Source organism: Sarcophilus harrisii, chromosome 1 (genome assembly GCF_902635505.1).
Source record: "Sarcophilus harrisii chromosome 1, mSarHar1.11, whole genome shotgun sequence".
Lineage (NCBI taxonomy): Eukaryota > Metazoa > Chordata > Mammalia > Dasyuromorphia > Dasyuridae > Sarcophilus > Sarcophilus harrisii.
Window position 1 is genome coordinate 198,037,981 of NC_045426.1, and position 22,129 is coordinate 198,060,109.

Sequence of the window (22,129 nt, forward strand, 5' to 3'; positions counted from 1 at the left end):
AATGAGGAGAAAGAGTACACACAACTGAAGGGGAAAAAGAATCAGAAATGGGTAGCTATGTAGGGTTTTGGGCAAGGTTAACCCTATATGTAATTATCCAAAGCAAATTAGATCTTTACATCTAATTTAGATCTAATTCTTTTTTCCACCCATAAAGATATTCAACAACAAAGAAAGAAAAAAAAAGGAAATGAAAAGGAGGCAGACTTTATTCAATATCTTTGAGATTAGTTGTTTGGTATTTTTATGCTCACAACCTGATCTGGAACAAATGAAGTAACTAAGATACAACATTCAGTAGCAGGTCTTCTCAAAGATGAGCAAAGTCAACTTAGTTACTTTTATAGTTTTCATATTTATTAAACAAACCTTTCTAAAATAGCTAAAATACAATGAGTTACTTGTAGTGCATTATTAAAGATCACATCATTACAAAAGCCTGCATTTTCAGCAATACACAACTGCAACAATTCATAAATGCCACAACTGCTGAATACTGATTCTTGCTCTATATACAGCACAGCTGGCATAACCTAAACTAACCAAAAGAAGGTCAGAGAAATGCACAAGAGAGGGGATACGACACGAGTGGAAAGGAGGGAGAAGGGTATTGTGAAAAGGCAGTGAAGGAAACTAAGTGCATGCATTGGTATTTAACAGTCAAAAGCTAAACAGTACAGAACAAGGCCTGCCCTGTCAAAGGAAGAGCTAAAAAGACAGAATTATATAAAAAAATTAAGGTGGGCTTTCAGACCGTGGCTAACACAACATTTCATGAGTAGATGGTATTGTCTGGTTTACTTTTTGCCAGTTTCACTGGGAACAAGAACAAAAATGTAAAATCTACATTTGGATAAAAACGCCAATACCTGCTCTGCCATTAAAAAAAAAAAGAAATGCTCCATTTTAATCTTTTAAGGAAGAAGTAACAGTCATATTCATAAGGATTTTAAGGAGCTCATTTAAAAATGTGACCCTTTTTTCAAATGTCTTCCAGAGTATTTTTTAAAATAGTTTCATAAAAACTCATGTAAAATTATTGCTTCTCTTTTCTCGAAGTTAGGCAGGCAAGGATAGAGAAAGGAGATTGATAAGTAAATTACATTTTGTAGTTGCTCCCACTACAACTGCATATTGTGAGCACACTCAGATGTAATGTCAGTGCTTCATGGGCTTTAGTAGTATTCACTCACCCTACAACATTGAATAAGAAAGCCACACTGAAGACACAAGAAAACATGTCAGTCCAGTCTAAAGAACAACAACATTCAAGGAAACAAAGTACCAACACCTTCTTAGGACATGGAAAAAAAAATAACTCCATCAGAGCTACCTTGCCAAGGAGCATGTTTAAAGTCCAAAATAGCACCATTCATCAGTGTCTCAAATCCTGTGGCAGCATCTCAATCACTTACCACAAGGAAACAATGAGTTTCAAACTACTTCTATACATCAAAAGAGTACATGGATAAAATATAGAGATATACAGACAATTGATGAACATAAACTACTAAGCTTGTTACATCTAAATGAAAAAAAAAAGGGGGGGGACTCTCAGCCTCTTCAAGGAGCAGTTGGGAGCTAAGTGAATGGAAAGGAAAAATTTACCAGTTGCATGTGAGCAGTAAGAGTGAGAATAGTGGAAGACAATGTTGTAGGAGAACCAGGCCTGAAGGCCCACCTGTAAATGTTTGTAAACGTGGATTCACAGTGTGAAATTCTGAGTTTTCACTGAAGTCAGAATGACTAAAAACTGATTTTATGATACATATTTGTCCACAGTAATTCTATAAAGGAAGGCTCAGAGTCCCATAGTTTCTTCTTATACTTGATGATTTACACAGAAACAATTTCCATATATGACACTATGACTTCATCATTACCCATACATCATATGTAATACAAATGGAGGAATTATGATTAAAAAGCGCAGAGGTAATTGATTCTTGTGGAGCAGTGTCCATCACCACCACTGAGTAGAAGCAGAGATGCAGCTGCAATCTCATCTTGTTTTTTTCGATTAACTTCCCTTGGAATAGGGATATTTTCCTACAAAGTGAGCACACATACACACACAAAGAGAAAGTTAGCAGTGTTTCTTTAATAATTATCAATTTCCTTCCCATTTTCCCATGACTGTTTTGAACTTACAATGTTTGCATATCAAACAGCTAGCTTCAACATAAATATCAAGAACACATGTAAATGTGTGGCAAGGCAAAGGTAATTTTTTTTTTAAATAAAGAAAACAATTCTCAGAACCAGGGGAATAAAAAGCATACCTTTGTCTAGCAACATTCACAGGGGCCCCAAATTCCCAAATTATTTTTCCTTGAATTAAAGATTTCCTAAAATCAGACTGGCCAAAAGATGCTAAAGTCTTTTAACAATAAAATATAAGGGAAATTCCTTGAAGAAATGGTTTGTGTTTATTTCTTTTTAATCTTTGTGCTTTACAAATGTCAAACTAAGTTGAATTAACAGGCTTACAGTATCATAGTTTTAAAAGTGGAAAAACCACTGATTAAAACCATTTCATTTTACATTAAGTGATCTGAAGTGGACTCCAAATCAACACTCTAAATCCAGTGCCCTGTTACACCATAATGTCTCTCATTTTTTCAACTGTCACTTTAAAAATGATTCATTAAAAATATTTCATAGATTTCATATACATAAATATATGTGGTCAATAAACATTTATCATTGCCTGCAATTAAGCTCTCAGGATACAAAAAGAGGCAAACATCCTCAAGGAACAGACAATCTAATGAGGAATACAGTAAGATCTATAAGTCAATCAAATATGTATATAAATTAACAACATACATAGTTTTCCATAAAGATCTTTTTTACATGATTTGTTTTATAAGTTCCTGGCATAACTACTCATGGAGTTTTTTGGTTTTGTTTGTAGCATCTATGCTTTGTTATTTATCAAAAAGACAACATGAACAGCTAATTGGTTTAAGATTAGAAAAGGAATACCACAAGGCTGCGTATTATTAACCTATTGATTTAACATATGCCAAGTAAATCATGTGAAATGCCAAGCTGGATGAATCAAAAGCTGGAATTAAGGTTGGTGAAAGAAATATCAATAATCTCAGATATTATTACTCTATTGGCAGAAAGTGAAAAAGAATTAAGAAACTTCTTGATGAGGGTTAAAGAGGACAGTGTAAAAGCTGGTTTGATGCTTAACTTAACAAAACTAAGATCATAGCAACTGCTCTCATCACTTGTTGGCAAACAGTGAAAGAAATGGAAGTAGTGTCACATTTTATATTCTGGGGCTCAAAGATGCAGATAGCAACTGTAGTCATCAAATTAAAAGACAGTTGCTTTCTTAAAGGAAAACAATGGCAAATCTGGACAGCATATTAAAAAGCAGAGAAGTCGACCTTACTGACAAAAGGTCTGTAGAATCAAAAATTATGGTTTTTCCAGCAACAACATATTGTTGTAAGAGCTGGATTATAAGAAAAACTGAGTGTCACAGAATCAATCCTTTAGATTTTGTTGGAGAAGATTTTTGAAAGTCCTTTGGACAGGAGGGAAGTCAAATTAGTCAACAATAAATATTCACTGGAAGGTCAAATACTAAAGAGAAAACTTATATACTTTGACCATATAAAGAGAAGGCAGGACTCACTGGAAAAGATTCCAATGTTGAGAAAGATTGAAGGCAAAAAGAGAAAGGAAAGACAGAGGATGCAATGGATAGACAGTATGGAGAGAGTGGAATAAAAGGATTTGTTCCACAGAGGTCACAAAAGAGTAAGTTGGACATGACTGAACAAAAGAACAATATTGTTCAATAACTACTCTACAATACTTGACAGTTCACTGAGTGTGGATGCATATATCAATTAGTTTTGTCTTCTACTACTCCCCCCCCCCCCAAGTCTATGATCAGATCATAAGACCAAAAGGGCTAGACAAAGTAAATCTGATTAGAAGTGAACAGGTGGACTAAAAAGATAATGACATTTGTGAATCATGAATCATAATCTTAATTTAAACTAGTTTTCTGGAGGATTTTTTGAGGGGGGAAGAATTCAGTACTTTAAAACAACTTAAAGATTGAATATAATAGTGCAGGATCATAATGAACCAAATTTAACATATAATTGAACTAATTAAAAATCACTACTCCTACCACATGTGTTATATACTAAACATCAGGTCCATCTAATTTATGTGTTTGGTGAATTCTTTGGTTTTTTTCAAATTCTAGTTATAATCACATTCATTTTAAAACTGTGAGAAATTGCAAAAAAACTGTAATTTTTATAAATCCAATAAAAAGTGCAGAATAAACTTCAAATGCTCTTACTTTTTCTGATTTGTATTTTGGTTGAGTTTTATTAGAGTACATGGCACCAAACCAGAAACTTAAAATGAAAATACAGAAACTTTTGCTGATCTAGGAAAATTTTCAACTGTAGTGTACTGGGCAGTTCCTTTCAGCTGTGAAAATAATTCCAATCTTGACATTCTGTCAAGTCATCATAAGATAAAGAACCTCCTGTGGCTTCTGCAGTTTTAAAACAACTTTCTTTTTCAATCACCCAGTTTGCATCATTCAGAGTATGAGAAACATTTCAATTTCTAGCTAATGAGACAGCAGAATTTCATCATTATTGCCTAGAATGGGGCAAGGAAGAAAAACAAAGGTGTTTTACTAAATAATTAAATCTTTCAAATGGATAGAAGAAGACAAATCCACCTTTTCTGGGCTCAGAACAATAACCTACAAAAGAAATATTTTTCTAAAATCCTGGAAATTACATTTAAAGAATTTTTTTGGACCCAGTCTTATTATGACTCAACAACTTTTTTGCATGGAGTATTATTCTTTCTCATAACCCAATATATAGGATACACAGAATAAAGCAGAGTTGGTTTGACTGATTGAGAAACACCAACCTTAACCAAAACTATTTCTTTTCACTCAAAATAGCTCCATTCTATCTCTATCAAATAAGAGTTTGGGTCACATAAATCCTTACTGCATGTAGAAAAAAAAATACAAACTACTGAACCTAACATTTAAGGCCCTCTACAACTTGTTTCTACTCTATTAACCTTATTCAAATAAGTCCCTTATTACACATATTCTTAGGTTATAGCCATATTGGGAATATTTTCTATTTCCCTGTTGCCCTGCCTTCTTACCACCTCTCTGTAATTATGCAGTTCATCTCGCATGCCTGGAAACATATTTTTTCCAGAGCTCTTAGCTGATGAGTCCCATTCCTTTCTTTAAGATTTAACTCAGATGCCACCCCTTCCATGAAAATTTACCTGTTTTCCTCAATCAAAAAAAATCTCCCTCTCAAATTTTCCTAGGGCACATTTCTCTTTTTGTTCTTTTCACTTCTTAGAATGCGTAATATTTAGTTGTGTTCATTATCCTCCTTTTACAATACAAAATTCTTGAAGACAGAGACTGAGTCTCTGAGGAAGGTGAAGATAACACAAAAATTTTATTTAAGAGCCTCAAAATTTCTATTTCTCCTTAATTTTCAATATGTATTATTACTCAAGGCACAATAATATCAAATTTGTGAAGTGTAAATGGGGGATTAATTTTTTGAATGTATGGAATATAAGCCTTCCACAAGTTTAAAATGAGAATTAAAAGAGGGAAATGGTGAGTAATATGTTAATTATAACATATTTATATGCTGCAACATATAAAAACTCAGAAGCTTTGAAGGAGTAAAAGATGTCACTAAGTACATGTATTATAGGAAGAAAAGATGGATATGTTAAATTATGAGGGTAAAGGATGACAAGTGACCAGCCAAGTGAAATGGAGGCACTTAGAGGAGACCAGGAACAAGAGGTATGTAGGATAAGTAGGCACAGAGAGTGATCTTTACCATAAATCACTGAAGTCAGAGATTCATTTGAATATTAAATTTTTATGGTTAATCACAAAAGCTATGAGCATTAAAAATAAAAAATCTCATTATTAAAATGCAATTCTAATTTTTGGGAAAAGAATATGGAGAATGGCAGCTAGAGCTTTATTACCTTGGGAGATCTTCCATCCTTTTGACTGGTTGGAAATGAGTCTTGAACAACCCAAACTGTTAGTTTTGGGTAACAGATCTGTAGAAAAACAAGTACATATACAGTTTCATTAAAATTATACACTCTGAAAACACTTATCACCCAAAATTGAACTGAGTTGCCAATTTACTACCTGTTATATTTCTCCTTCAGTGTCCAAGTCCCATTAACCCTTTCAGATATCTGGGTTATTATTTCATTTAAAAGGAACTTATAGGGATTTAGCATCTCTAGCTCAATGGACACAATGTCTATTAAAATAAAATTCTTATCAGTCAATATAACTTTCAGGTAACTTAATGATAGTGCTGTATTACCATTAAGCAAATTCAGACTCTGAAAAAGTGCAGTTTTTGAGCTCATCTACAAATGAAGCCTTTGCAAAAACTCAAAATTCATGAGATCAAAGTTAAACAACTGAGAGGCAAGCTAATTTGCACCTGGAAGGGAAAAAGAAGACATGGATTGGGGGCAAAATTCCCTCTTATAGGAAAAAAGCCCAAATTTCTCTCTGAATTTAAATTCTTGACACATTTATGTGGTCATCAAAAAGTTTTACTATGATAATAAAAGGTAATGAAGGAAAAATCCTGAGTGGTCTCAGGGTGGGGTAGGAAGGCAGTAATAACCAAGAATGACTTCAAGAAAAATCTAATTGAATCAGAAGTAAGAATTGAGAGACATGGATTCATGAAATGGATTGAATGAACAATTCTCTTTTGGAAATATACTAAGGATTCTTATCCTAAAAAGTTTGTTAATCAGCTATTCTTTACATTCACAAAGGAGAGAGGCGGGAAACTTAAATTTCAGTAACAGATTCCAGTTAGACATATGAAAGAATTTCTTAGCAATAAGGATTGTTAAATATAACAGGTTATTAAGGGAAGCTGTGAAATCTTCTGGGAAAAATTTCTGAAGTTGAAAACCATCCTTCAGAGCTAAATAGGCTGAGTTTATTTATTTGTACGAAAGGCGAATTTTTTTCCTTTAATATCTAATTCAGGATTACTCATTTTTAAAAATCCTAATACTCCACCATAACACAGTTAAAAGATTAATGCATAGATCAGATTTTATTTTGCTTTCTAAAGCAAATTTGTTAATTACTAGAATAATTGCAACCCTTTTTTTTTCATCCCAATCTATTTTATAAATTGCCTATTTGTCAAGAGGTCTAAACCTTAGATCTAAAGGATTCAAAAGTGACTGAATATATGTACACTTAACATAAGTACAAGCAATAGTTTACAAATGGATTATATTTGTTTATTTTTACACTCATGACTCTGGATCTTCAAATATATACATAAGATATAATATGGTCATAACCACTGATTAAATTATCAAAATTAAGTGTAAACCTGTAAACTGAAATCAAGTAAATGGCATTTTAAAAAATTAGGTGTTTCTTAGGCCTTTCTAGAAATAGGAATACCATAAGACTGCATATTGTCACCTTATTTATTTAACTTATATGCCAGTAACATCATGTGAAATGCCAGGCTGGATGAATCAAAACCTAGAATTAAGGTTGGTGAGAGAAATATCAACAATCTCAGATATGTAGATGACATCAGTCTGGTGGAAAAAAGTAAAAAATAAGAAGAAGGCTCTTGATGAAGGTAAAAGAGGAGAATGTAAAAGTTTATTCGAAGCTTAACATAAAAAAACAAAGCAAACTAAGATCATAACAACTGGTTCCATCATACCTGCCATACAGAGGGAAAAGAAATGGAAGCAGATTTAGATTTTATGTTCTCGGGCTCAAAGATCATTGCAGATAGCAACTGTAGCTAAGAAATTAAAAAAACACTTGCTCCTTGGAAGAAAAGCTATGACAAATCTGGATAGCACTTTTAAAATCTGGACAGAGACATCACCTTACTGACAAGAGATCTGTAGAGTCAAAAGTATGGTTTTCCAGTAGCAATGTGAAAGTTGTACTATAAAGCAAGGTGAGTGCTATAAAATTGATGCTTTCAAATTATGTGGCTGGAGAAGACTTTTGAGAGTTCCTTGGACAGCAAGGAGATCAAATGCGTTAGTACTAAATATATTAATAATTCAGATTATTCCCTGGAAGGGCAAATACTGAAGCTGAAGCTGAAACTTACATAGTTTGACCACAAAATGAAAACACAGGATTTAACTAGAAAAGACCTTGATTTTGAGAAGAGTTGATGGTAAAAGAAAAAAATCTTGGCAAAGCCTGAGCTGAATTAACAAAACAATAAACATGAATTTGAACCGACTTTGGGAGATAGTGGAGGGCTGGAATGACTGGTATGCTATGCATTCAGAGTACAACATGACTGAACGACACCAGTTAAGCAATGTACATGTGCACTTGTAACACTAGAATTTAATACTTGAAGCAGCAGAAAAGTAGTGAAATCTACTTGCAATGCTATAGTTAAGTCTATTCCCAAGTGTTGCTGGTCACATGCAATGTAATTTTTAACTCTAATGGGTTACAAAGATCATTTTCTTGCAACAGCATTAAATCAAAGAATAGATGGTTCTAAAGTATGATGCAGTAATATTCTCCTTCTGGAGACCAGCATTTAAAATTGGAATGTTTAAAAGTAAAATGTTTATTTTTTTAAAGTAGTGTTTTACTGTGGCCTGTGAATGAGACCCAAGATAAAATCACACAAAAGGAAGAAAAATGCAGTATAAGGTGATAGCAAAATGCCACAAAAGTTATTCAGAAAGCTCAAGCATAATCTCAACTTTATAGGGAGAGAAATGGAGAAATACTTTAATGGCAAATTACATTTTATAATCCATTGTAGCAGCAGGTGAATATTTCATTGAAAATACAGAAGGCCTTGTGAATACTGAATTGATAATAGTAGGGGAAAGGAGAATAAGAGAGATCAAGGAGACAGAGAAAATAGACCCTGAACATCTATAATAAACAGTTATAAACAACCATTCCCTTCTATTGTCCCTATGGAGCCTTCACCTAATTATCGTACAACTATAAATGCTGGCCTATTCAATGAAGTCAAAGGTCTTTATCAATTTATTATACAGCACTTGATAATAGTTGCAAAGTTTCCATACTTTCTAAACATGTGAAAATGTATTGTATTTTTAGACTATTTATTTTCATTACTCAGATTCACCAGATAATTGCTAGTGTTTTTCCTTTGTATTGTGAGGGTTAATCAAATAAAAGCATCATAAAACAAGGTTCTTCATGCATAAATCTATTTTTCCATTGCAAATTTTCTTCCACATATATATTTTATTTAAGAACAAGAAGTGACAGCATTGTACCTTAATGGCATAAATCAAATAATAAATGTAACTAATGTAAATATGATTTCTTTGGCATGATTCTCTATTGACTAATTGATGCTCATGATGAAATGAATATCGCCAAATATTTTTTTATCTTTTTGCATATCTTTGCATTTCTTTTATTTTTTATAATAATAGGTTTTTATTTTTCAAAATACATGCAAAGATAATTTTCAACATTCACCCTTGGAAAACCTTGTGTTCCAAATTTTTCTTCTTCTCTCCTGCTTTCACTCCTACTCTAGATAGCAAGTAATATAGATTAAACAGGTACAATTTTTCTAAATATATTTCCACATTTAACATGTTGCACAAAAAAATAGTATCAAAAGAGGAAAAAATGAGAAAGAAAAAAACAAGCAAGCAAGCAAACAACAACAACAACAAAGGTGAAAATACTTTGTTGTGATCCACCCTCAATCCCCATAGTCCTCTCTCTAGATGCAGATGGCTCTCTCCATTACAAGTCTACTGGGATTGTTCTGAATCACTTCATTGTTAAAAAGAGCCAAGTCCTTCACAGTTGATCATTACATAATTTTGTTGTTGCTATGTATAATATCCTCTTAGTTCTACTCACTTAACTTAGCATCAGTTCATGTAAATCTCTTCAGGTCTTTCTGAAATCTGCCTGCTGATCATTTCTTATAGAACAATAATATTCCATTACATTCATGTGCCATAACTTATTAAGCCATTCTATTGCCAAATATTAAAGTTTTTATTACACAATTAACTTTTACAATATTATCATTTAAAAATACAAATGTCCACATTAAAGCATGTGCATTTTATATAAGAATAATAGTAATATCAATAGCAGTACTACCCCTTTAAGGGACATTTTCCAATTTTTGTATGTGTGTATACATTTTTTAAAATTTTTGTATGTGTGTGTACATATATACATATACATAGTTTTAAAATGTAATTTATTTCTACCATTCCTATTTGGGAAATATAGTTCAAATATCTCAGTTTTAATTCAAATCAACACCATTACACAATAATAAATTACATTTGAATAAATATGATATATTATAGAATGGCTTTTGTTTTACTCTTCATTTCTTCTGATCTGACCCTCCCATCCCAATCCCATTATGAGCATATATGTTACCTATAATTAGTATTGTATATGTGGTTAGTTTTTCAGTTGTTTCTGACCCTTTGTAACCTCATTTGAAATTTTCTTAGCAAAGATATGGGAGTGATTTGCCACTTCCTTCTTCAGCTCAATTACAGATGAGAAAAGACAAAAAGGGGAAGTGACTTGCCAGGGATCACATAGCTACTAAGAATCTGAGGCCAGATATGAACACAAATGTTAAAAAATTTAAATATTATATATGTACATATCCTAAACATATATTTGTGCACATATAAAGGTCTCACTGCAGAGCTGTAAAACAAATTATAAGATTGACCATGACAAGAAAAAAAAAAGTATCAATCTTTCTCCATTTTATTGGAATGAAGTTAGTAGTGTATTTCATTTTCATTCTTTTGGATGTTTTGTTTATCACTGTGATGATTAGAGTTTCAAAGTCTTTCAAAATTTTTCTGTACTATATATAGTATAAATTGTTATAAGTTCTCATTTCACTCAATATCAGTTCATAGAAATCTTGATATGTGGTATAAGGATTGTTCTAAATCTGATTTGTCACATTTTTTTTTTGCAGTTTTCTCAGTTAATTTTGTCAATTAACAAATACTTCCCTCAGTAACTGGGATCTTTTTAGATTAAATATTATGCCACCATTTTTCTTTACTTCTTTGTTGTATACATAATTGGTCCTACTGATTACTTCCTCTTTTTATTTTTTACCAAAAAGTTTTAATGATCACTACTCTGTAATATACTTTGAGATTTGTTAATTTACATATCTTTTCATTCCCCTTTTTTTTTCATCATTTCTCTTTAGATTCTGGATCATTTGTACCTCCATATAAAATCTGTATTTTTTCCTAGCTATGTAAAATATTCCTTTCCTACTTAATTAATACAGTAAGCAATAAATGAACTAATTTAGACAGTACTGACATTTTTAAACCAACCCACGAATAAGTAATGTTTCTCAAATCATTTTGCCTAATTACATATCATCAAGTTTTGTTAACGAAATTATAAATTAGGCAAAACAAAAATCATCATTTTGCTTATTTCCTCTTCAATTGTTTTGAGTTCTCCTTTTTTTTTTCATTTTTTACTTAAGTTGGTTTTCTTTTTTTAATGTCTTTTCCTAATTTATTTTAAGAAACAGAATAAGAAAAAAGAAAAACTGAAAAGGAATACAAAACAAAATGAAACAAAACAAAAAAGATCATTGTCATGTGCCCAGCAGAACATCAGGGAGGATTCAAAATATATAACAAATACCAGTCCAAGAAAGTGTATGTATTAGAAGAAATTATATTCATGCGTGTCCATCTTTACTGTCTTGTAAATTGTTCTTTGGTTCTCTGCTGGACACCTTTTTTACTTTAATCTCCCCCCCCCCTTTCATTCCCCTTTCCAAGCAGACTATAATTAAGAAGGGATATATTTGTATATACATATGTAAACATATACATACACATACATATAATCCCCCCACACACACACACATTTCCTATCCCTGCTAACCTTGCTTTAATTCTGCTCCTAACTTGCCTTGCTATTACTTAATCTCCCCCCACTCAGGGATCCCTCCCTTGTCTTCTTCTCTCACCCTTTGTTTCCCTGTCCACTCCTCCCTCCCCCTTTTTTCTTTACAAATTTTGGAGGGTACTATCTCTCTCTCTCTCATATATATATATATATATATATATATATATATATATATTATTGCTTATTTAACCCATTCCCAATGTAAGTTGGCATTCAGAACTATTAGCCCTCCTCCCCCTTTAATGCCTCTGTGTATTATGTTTTGAGCTATTTTGTTGATGTCAACCTTAAACATATGCTATAAATTTTCCATGTTAACAAAAAAAATTTACCCATATTGAGTTCCTTGAAACTGCTCTTTGATATTGGCTCTTATATGTTAAATTTGAAAGAAAGTCCTGAAAATCTGCAAGTTCACTGAATGTTCATTTTTTTCTCTTTCAATATTATAGATAATTTTGCTAGATATGATATTTTTGGCTGCAAGTCTAGTTCTTTTGATTATAGGTAGATATGATTCCAGGATCTGCAGTTTTTTATTACAGTTACTGCTAAATCTTGTACAATTCTAATTTTGGCTCCAGCATATTTGAATTGTTTTTTCTATTTCTACTTTCCCCTCATGTTCTATCACTTCAGGATAATTTTCTTGGATTTTTTCTTACATTACTGTGTCAAGATCCTTTTTTTGATCACAATTTTCAAGCAGTCCAATTATTCTTATATTTTCTCTTCTTGATCTACTTTCCACTATCATTTTTTCTTAAAAGAAAAAAGAAAAAACTTTCACATTTTGTTCCATTGTTTCATTCTTCTTTATTGATATTTATTTATTCATTCTTTATAAATGCTATTTATTGGTCTCTCATAGCTTCACTAGCTGCCCCTTGCCCAATTCTAATTTCCAAAGAGTTATTTTCATTTATGAGACTCTGTATCTCCTTTTCAAGTTTGATAACTTTTTTCATAATCTTCTTGTTTTTCTGCATGATTTTCATTTATTTATTCAGTTATTTATCTAATTCTTTTAGTTTTTCCTCAATGTCTTTTATTTGGCTTCTAAATTCTTTTTTCAATTCTTCAATAAATTTTCTCTGGGCAGGGAGCCATTTCACATTACTCTTTGGGGTGGAAGCTTTTTTTTTTTTTTTTTACTTTTGTGTCCTCCTCTGAAGATGAACCCCGGTCTTTCCTGTTCCCATAGTATGTTTTTATGGTTGGATTCTTTCTTTTTTTCTGACTCATTCTTTTTTTTTAAATAAGAAGTATTAGTGTAAGTACTTCTAATCCTGAGGTGGGTGATAGTGTCTCTGGCTTCCCTTCAGCTCTCCCCTCAGATCAAGAACCCCAAATCAAGAGTTTCACCCTTCAACTAGTACCTATAGCCTGAAGCATCCCTGCCCTCTGCCTCTGTACTCACAGGTGTACTGGTCCCTTCTCCCCCAGGGCCACATCCCTGAAGCATAGCTGGGCCTGACATTCCTAATCAGCCGAGGTTCCCCGGTCTTTCCAGATTTAGACCCCAACTCCACAAACAGTTCAGGAGGTGAAAGTCCCTGGATTCCTACTGAGATCTCCCCAGGGGTCCCCATTTGATCTTTCCCTAGAGCTAGACCGGAGGTGTTTGCACTTCACAAGGTTTAATCCTGGCCCCGGGGTCTTTTGAGTTGTATCAGGAGGATCCTGGTTCTACCCCAAAGTGTTCCAGATTTTTCACAAGTCTATTTTTGTCCTGAGGTGTAAATTTGTTCTGTTTGTGGGAAAAATCAGGAGAGCTTGAAATTTACCAACCTATTCTGACATCTTTCTAGAATTCTCCCTCTCCCCCTCCTCCATTTTCTTCTCTTTTTAAAGCAGATTTGATAAATGTTTTATTTACTTTTTTATTTTTTCTTTAAAAAAAATTTCTCAATTTTATTTTTCCATTCAATTATATTTGTGCTTTCAATTTTATCTGTTCTATCTTTAATTTTCAAAATATTTATGATATTACTTGGAGATTTTAGATTTGTTGGTCAATTTTTAAAATTTCATGAGCAATTCATTGATTTTTCTCCTCCCACCTTTTTTAACAAAAGTGTTGAGATATATTTTCTTGGGCTATATCCCAATGCATATTGCTTCATTACTGTCATTTTCTTTTTGTTGAAATTTCTTTTGGTTTTATCATCTGTTCTTTAACTCATCAGTTCTTTAGAATTATATTTAGTGTCTAAATATTTTAAAATTCTTTAATATATAACTTTAGTTACATTATGGTCAGTAAATTATGTATTTCTTTTCCACATTTTAATGGGGTTTTAAGGCCCTAAGATTCATGGTCAATCACATATGATTGTGTGTAAATCTTTTTTCTATTCCCTTTTAGTAATTGCCAGAGATCTATCAAATAAAAATTTTCTAAAGTTCTCTTCAGGACCATAAATTCTCTGTTGTTTATGTATTTTGGATGTATTTGTCTCAACCTGAAAGGGATACAAGAAATTCCTCCACTACTATGGTTTTACTCTCTATTTCTCTGTCCAGTTTCATGAACTATTTTTAAAACATTTAGATGCTACAGTATTATAGTATATTTTGATCATAATTTGTTCTTTCTAGTACCTTTACTTCATAAGATAATTTTCATTTATCATACTATCTGAAATCATGATTGCTACTGCTGCTTTTTTTTGAGGTCGTCAGAAGCATAATAGATTTTCTTCCAGCCCATCATTTTGATTTTATATGAAGTTTAGTGTTCCAAGTACTTATACATAAGATATCTCTATATTACATTTCCTAATTCATTCTTATATCTCCTCTATTATATGAGTGAATTCCTTTAAGTCATGTTTAGTTATGATTAAGTACATATTTCCCTCCTTCTGGTACTCTTGTTACTTTTCCCTCTCTTTCCTCCCATCTTCCTAAAAGGTAATAAAAGGGAGAGAGTACCTAACTCTTGTGATCTTATAAATGAATCTTCCTCTTTTCTCTCTTCTCTTTTTTTTTTAATCCCATCACCGATCAAGGTTTTACTTTTTTCTTTCCTTTTGCATTTTCTCTTCATGTTTTCCCTTAACCTTCAAATGTGTTTTGCTTATAATTATTCCTTCACCTATGCTTCCCTCATGTTTAAACACACACATAACTTCTGTCTTTTCTTGTCCCAGTCCCCTCCTCCCATCATATTGCCTTTCTGAGTTTATTTCTATATCAAAATATCTATGTCTGAGAACATAGGGTGGGAAAAAAGAGATATAATTCTATTCAATGTTTTTATTTGGTTTCAAATAAAAATAAGGTTCATGGGATGCCCATTCCTCATATTTCTTCTACCATGATTATGAACTTTGTCTTATTATCTCTAACATACATACTAATTGCTCCTTTCATCTTGAGTATAGCCCTCTGTATCTTCATTTTTGTCTGCTCCTAAGACCCCTAAAACAGACAAAACCATACACAGATCAGTCATTTTTATCTTTCATTGTAAGTTTTAATTACTCAGTTTTTTTCAATCATGTCTAACTCTTTGTGACCCCATTTGGGGTTTTATTGGCAAAGATCCTAGAATGGTTTGCCATGTCCTTCTCCAGATCGTTTTACAGATGAGAAAATTGGAGCAGACAAGGTTTAAGTGACTTGTACAGGGTCACAAATGTAGCAAATATCTGAGGCTGGAATTGAATTCAGGAGTTCCTGACTCTAGGTCAAGTGCTCTATCCATTGGGCTACCCAGATGCCCCGATATAATAGGTCTTAATGATATTATAGTTCTGATAAGCCATGTATCTTATCCCTTCATTAATATGTAAATAATTTCCCTCCACATATTTTCCCAGTTAAATATATGTATATATATATATGTGTGTGTGTGTGTGTATATGCATATATATATATATATATATATATATATATATATATATTTACACTTTCTTATAACTCTGTCATTATCCCAATTTATGGATGAAAAAAAAAGAGTCAAATAAAACTTAAGTGTCTTGATTAGGGTCACACAGCTAGTAAGGATATTTAGGGGAGGGGGGATTTAGACTCAGTTCTTTCTGTTTCCAGGTCCTGCATTCTATTTCACTTCACCCTTAGCCATCTAGTGCTTCCTAAAGAAAAATGACACAAAATTTTTTTAAATACAATATTAGAAAGGTTTCCAAGTACTGTATCATAAATATCATAACCCAAGTAGCAGGAATGAAAAGTGGTCATCCTGGGAGAGTTTTCTTTCTTCTGGTCTGTGCTCTGGTCTTTCCCCAGGAAGGGCCCCTGCTCTCCTGCAGCTGCAGAACTCTGACCTAGAACTTCATATGAGCAATAAAGTTATCAATCAGAGCCAGCTACACTCAGTGCCAGCAGCGTTCCCATACTCTCTGACCATTTGTCTGACCTCTTTACTCTCTGTGAACTGAAAGTTCCTGAAGCCGCTACTGCTGCTGCCCTTGAAGTCACTTTCAACCCATTGGTTGGGCATTGCTAGTGGTCCTGCTGCATTCTGGGCCTGAGCCAACCCTGTGGAAAAGACCTCTCCTGTGGACCTAAGTTGTCTTAGGATGGGTAAATATCTTCCTCTAACCTTTTGTTGGTTCTGCTGTTCCAAAATCTGCATTAAGGCACTAGGTTATAGTTTTTTGGAAGATTATTTTGGAGAATTCTAATGGATCCTCATTTGTACTCCACTATCTTGACTCTACCCCATCCTACTGAATTTTCAGGGGGAAAAAATGGACTTTGTGATAATGCAGAAAAATCCCAGCCCATTCAGGTATAACATGCTTCCTGTGCCCCATTGACCTCAACAAATATGTTTACCAGAATCTTCTACCTCCTTGAAAAGAGCCAGAGTAAATATTTATTTTAGCACATCTGAGTTAATAAGTCTGAGCAACTTTTTTTCTTCTTCTACTGACAACAAATTTTGTCTTTCAAAGAATTAACAATAAAGCTAAAAAACTGAATTATTCTCTAAAGCACCAAACTGCAAAGTGGAATTTCAAAAATCCTATTCTTTTTGTAATTCCATTCTTCCCAGTAATTTGGTGTCAAGACTTTTCTCAAATATATTTTTAAAGTTCACTCATTTTAACTGACGTCTACTTTTAGACATGATAGATTCACACCTTTACCCAATGATAATAAGTTGCATTTCAAACAAATAAAGCAATGTTTTCTTTCTTATGGAACTAGCTACTATGTTATTTATTTACTATTAAAATATTCTTCAAAATTCTATCCACCATCATGAATAATTAATTGTTCAAAAAATCATTCAATGAAGTCTAATGAAATAAAAACAGGTAGGTCAAAAGTCCAGTGAAATGCACACAGAAAGACACACAAACATTTCTAATCACTCTGAGTGAATAACCCTATATCTCCATATTTAAGGAGTCTGGAGTCATTTCAAAATGTTCCACTTTATTAAAAGGAAGAGCTCAGTTTGAAGGAAAGGCGTGTACCACCATCCTCCCAGACACCCAGGCTTGCAAGTTAAATGTCATTCTCAATTTCTCACTCATTTCCTTTATTCAATCTATTGCCACGTTGTCCCTATTTTACCTTCTTAACATGTCTTGTACTTTCTCTCCTCTGACACTACTACCACACTGGCTTAGTTCCTCATTCTTTCATATCTGAACTATTTCAATAGCTTGCTGGTTGACCTTCCTTTCTCAAATCCACCCTACTTCATTATCCATTTATTTAGCTGTCAACTTGATCTACTTGAACGACCATGTCACCTCACCCCCTCCATTCAATGAATTCTACCTTCAGGAACAAACATAAAACTCTGTCTGCCTTTTAAAATTCTCTATAACCTGTCCCCCCCTTCCTCCTTTTGCAGTCTTCAGTTGTTTTATACCACCCCCACATCATCCCAATCCAATTAATGTACTCTGAGATCCAGAGGTTTGTTTGCTGCTCTTTGCAACAGGGATTATACAGACTGTCCCAAATAAAAATAAAAGCATATGAGTTCTGAAATTTGAAGCTGGTTTAACCCACAAAGCTCCCAATTAAAAATGTTCTTAGAATGAGACTGGCCTTAGAAGTCTGAGCTTGAGTCTGAACAAAACAACTTGTGATTGCATAAATGTACCATCAAAGTTATGCTTAAATTTCTGCAAGCTAAGCTTCAGTATTATGTGAACCAAGAATTACCAGAAGAGCAAGCTCTGGCAACATTCACTGGATTATGGAGAAAGCCAGGGAATTCCAGAAAAAACATCCATTTCTGCTCCATTGACTTATATTAAAGCCTTAGTGTGGATCACCACAAAACATGACAAGTCCTCAATGAGATGGTAGTATCACATACTTGTCTGCATATGGGTGAAAAAGCAAAAATTAGAAAAAAGCAGGGAATAACTGAGTAGTTTAAGATTGGAAAAAGAACAAAAGACTGTATATTGTCATCCTATTTATTTAACTTATATGTTGAGTACATCATGTGAAATGCCAGGCTATATGAATCAAAAGCTGTAATTAAAGTTGCTGAGAGAGGTATCAACACTCTGACATGTAAATGATACTACTCTGATGGCAGTAAGTGAAAAGAAGCTTCTTGATGAAGTATAAGAAAGTATAAAATCTGGCTTAAAGCTTAACATCAAAACAAAACAAAACAAACAAATAAAAAAAATTTAGATCATGGCAGCTGCTCTCATCACTTCCCAACAAAAGAGGGAGAAATGGAAGCAGTATCAAATTTTATATTCTTGGGCTCATTTATGGCAGATGGCAACTGCAGCCATAAAATTAAAAAATGCTTTTTTCCTTAGAAAGAAAGCTATAGCAAATCTGGACAGCATACTAAAAAGCAGAGATATTAGTTTGTATTAGTGAAAGTTATGGTTCTTCCTATAGCAATATATGGTTGTGAAAACTGACTAAGAAAAATTGAGTGCCACGGAATTGAAGCTTTTGAATTATGGACTAGGACAGTTCTTTGGACAGCAAGGCGATCAAATCAGTCAATACTTAAAGAAATTAATTCAGACTTATTATTGGAAGGTTGGTATAACAAAGAGTTGGACACAATTGAACAAGTGAATGATAATAAACTATTATATAATGGTAATTCTTTTCTTTGCTAAAACAGCATCAAATTCAACCCAACCAGAAAGCATATTACCTAATGCAATAATCAACTAAATGCAGTGAATAAATGATGATTTGAGAATAGAAGAAAAAGGAAAAATCATTTCTGTAATTTTTTTGAACCTTATGGACCTCTCTTTTGTTTCACTTATTTATCTGACTGAACACTTTTACTGACATGATTCTCCAAGATCTCCATCTTCTTGAGTTCCAAATTTAGATGAAATGGCATAGACTTTCCTTTCATCTGCAATGTTCTCTTATGTATCCTTTCCTACTCCATCAAAATTTTTCAGAGAATAACATTCTTAAATGCAACTAGGTGGTACAGAAAGTGAATGCTGGACCTGAAACCAGGAAAACAACTCCAGAAGTTTAAATCCTGCTTCAAACACTAGCTGTGTGACTCTGGGCAAGTTATTTAAATCTATTTGCTTTAGTTCATCAATTTGTTAAAGTGAGCTAAAGAAGGAAATGTTGAACCAATCCAGTATTTTCGCCAAGAAAATCCCAAATGAAGTCACAAAGAGTCAGACACAACTTAAAAACTACTCAACAAAACATTTCGAAATGAAGATTTCATTATCTTAAAAACTGGACAGAGAAGATTTTGTTCTATTTTTGTTGAATGCATCTGACTTGTAAAAAAAAAAACAACAAAATCTTTTGTTAAATACTGGAAAATGTGCTATCTAAAAAGTTATCTGTTCAAAAAGTAAACTCAGTGCTTTAAATAGTGATAAAGTCCCAGAAAGGGGTTCTTCAGACCAGTTGTTAGCCACAGATGCAACTACACTTTTGATTTCTGCCTGGTTCTATTGCCTACAGCAAAACTGAGAAAAGAAACCATTCTTTTTCTGTAAAACTTGTGATGTTAGAGAAAATTAGAGGTAGGAGGAAAAACCTGCTCTTCAAACAGATTAGTCTAGTTTCTTAACTCCTAGTCCAATAAGCATTTATTAAGTACTACATCATTACAAACAAATCACTATGGTAAACAACGGGAATATAAAGATAAAAAAAAAAATCCCAATCACCAATCTTTCATTTTACTGTCTCCTCTAGCACTAAATCTCCAAAAAAATCTTAAAATATCTTTTATTCAAAAGCATGTTCATAATCAACACATAGTGACTTCAATCCTTGAAAGTAAATTTCCAGTTTTCCATAAATTCCAAATTTCCCTCAAATTCCCAAATTCCCTCAAAGAATTCACTCCAGCAACTGAAACCACCCGAGAATACTCAGTGGTTCTAGAGAGACATTTTCTGGTGCTTCTGGCAAGATGATGTTCTGGCAAGGAAATGTTTGATGAAGATTAAAACTAAAGGTGGAAAAAATTGGTAAACAATACTTGGATCACACAAACTGCACAATGGACTACTAAAAAAACTGGAAGATACAATTGCCAGTTAATTGCAATTTTGGTCAATGAAAGAACATGAAGAAGTTACTACATGGCAGGATAATTAATGATTAGGCTCAGGTTAGCAATAATTCACCTTGTTTTGCATTTTGAGTTTTTTTATTCTAAAAATCAATGACAAAAAGGATGAAAACAATAAAAGAGAGGCAATTATATAAATCTAACAAAGAAAACTAAGTTCAGAATGAATTACTCTGCATATAACCTAGATGACAGAAACACGAGGAAGGTAAACAAATAAGAGAAACCAAGAAAGACACAAGTAACAGAAAAAAGGGAGGAATCTGAAACATAAAGACACATGAAATTAAAAATAACACAAAAATGAAGGACAAAACATTAAGAGACTACTGGAAATGGCTAAACAAATGAATGTAAATGAATATTAGAAACACTGTTATAAGAAGTGATGAATATGATGAATAGAGAGACACATGAAATGATCTATATGAAATGATGCAGAATGGAGGGCCAAGAAAACAATATATTCAATTAGTGCAAAAGTGAAAATGGAAAGAACCACACGCAAAAATAAAGTTTGCAAATAAAAAAAAAGCAAGCATAGTTTGAATGTAAAGATAGTCCTCTCTGCCCCTTTTTGGAGTTGAGAGGACCAACAGTATGGTATTTTGCACATATCTTCATATTTTTGATGCATTAATCAGTTTTACTGGGTTTTTTATTTTTTTTAGATAGGATTTTAAAAATAATATTTGCTATAGGGAACAGTAGAGAGAAGATACTGAGAAAATTTTTAGTATCTAAAAAGATATCCCCCAAAATTTTAATCTGAAAAGACTAAAAGATTAAGAAAACATTAAGGAAAAACAGTGAAAGACAACCTTAAATAAAAGTAGTAATGGTGGAGAGAAAAGCCAGAAAGATCAACTAAATTTCACAAAACCCTATTGATTAATCAATATTTTCATAAACTGTAGACCGTAAGATCACATGAAAGGGAAGCAAGAAGATTAGAATAGAATTTGAAGTGTATCATATCAATTCAAATGTAAACAATGAAGGGAAAATAACTCCTATAGTCTCTCAAAAAGAAGCAGAGTCATGGGGAAAATAGCTGGGAGATATGGCAAAGGGAGGGATTGGAAAGAAAAAGGAAAATCATGATTCAGTAGTGGAAGGAGGTCCCAACTAAAGAATACTCCCATGAAGGGAGAGAGATATTCTATAAAAAGATTTTATAGAATATAAACTGATTATAAATTTATGGGATCATAATGGTTAGAGAAATCACTTCCTCAGAGACTGTTACAGTTTCAGGGACAACATTTCTTCCTCAGATGAAGAAAAATCAGACCTCAGGGGTGGGATGAGGGGCAGGATGGAGAGATCAGTAACATCCACAAAGGTGTGAGGGCATGAACACAAAGAAAAGATTTCATGACAATTAGGGGAAAATGATGACAGAAGGGTTAAGATAGCAATGAAGTACACAATCAGGGACATAGAAAAATTTCTACAGGGAGTAATATTTCTATCCTCTATCTCCTGCAGGAATGGATATTTTTAAAAGAGTATTTTATTTTCCCAAATACATG

At 32.9% G+C, this 22,129-nt stretch overlaps 1 long non-coding RNA gene across 6 annotated transcripts in view; it reads right to left on the bottom strand.

Moving 5' to 3' along the window:
• Nucleotides 1-331: 331 nt before the first annotated feature.
• Nucleotides 332-22,129, bottom strand: part of LOC100923760 — a 37,871-nt gene continuing 16,073 nt past the window's right edge. For all 6 annotated transcript variants that reach the window (XR_004234161.1, XR_004234165.1, XR_004234163.1 and 3 more), the window contains 2 exons: nucleotides 6,046-6,123; nucleotides 332-2,049 (listed from right to left, as the gene is read on the bottom strand). This is a non-coding gene — a long non-coding RNA (uncharacterized LOC100923760). The remainder of the gene's footprint in view (nucleotides 2,050-6,045; nucleotides 6,124-22,129) is intronic.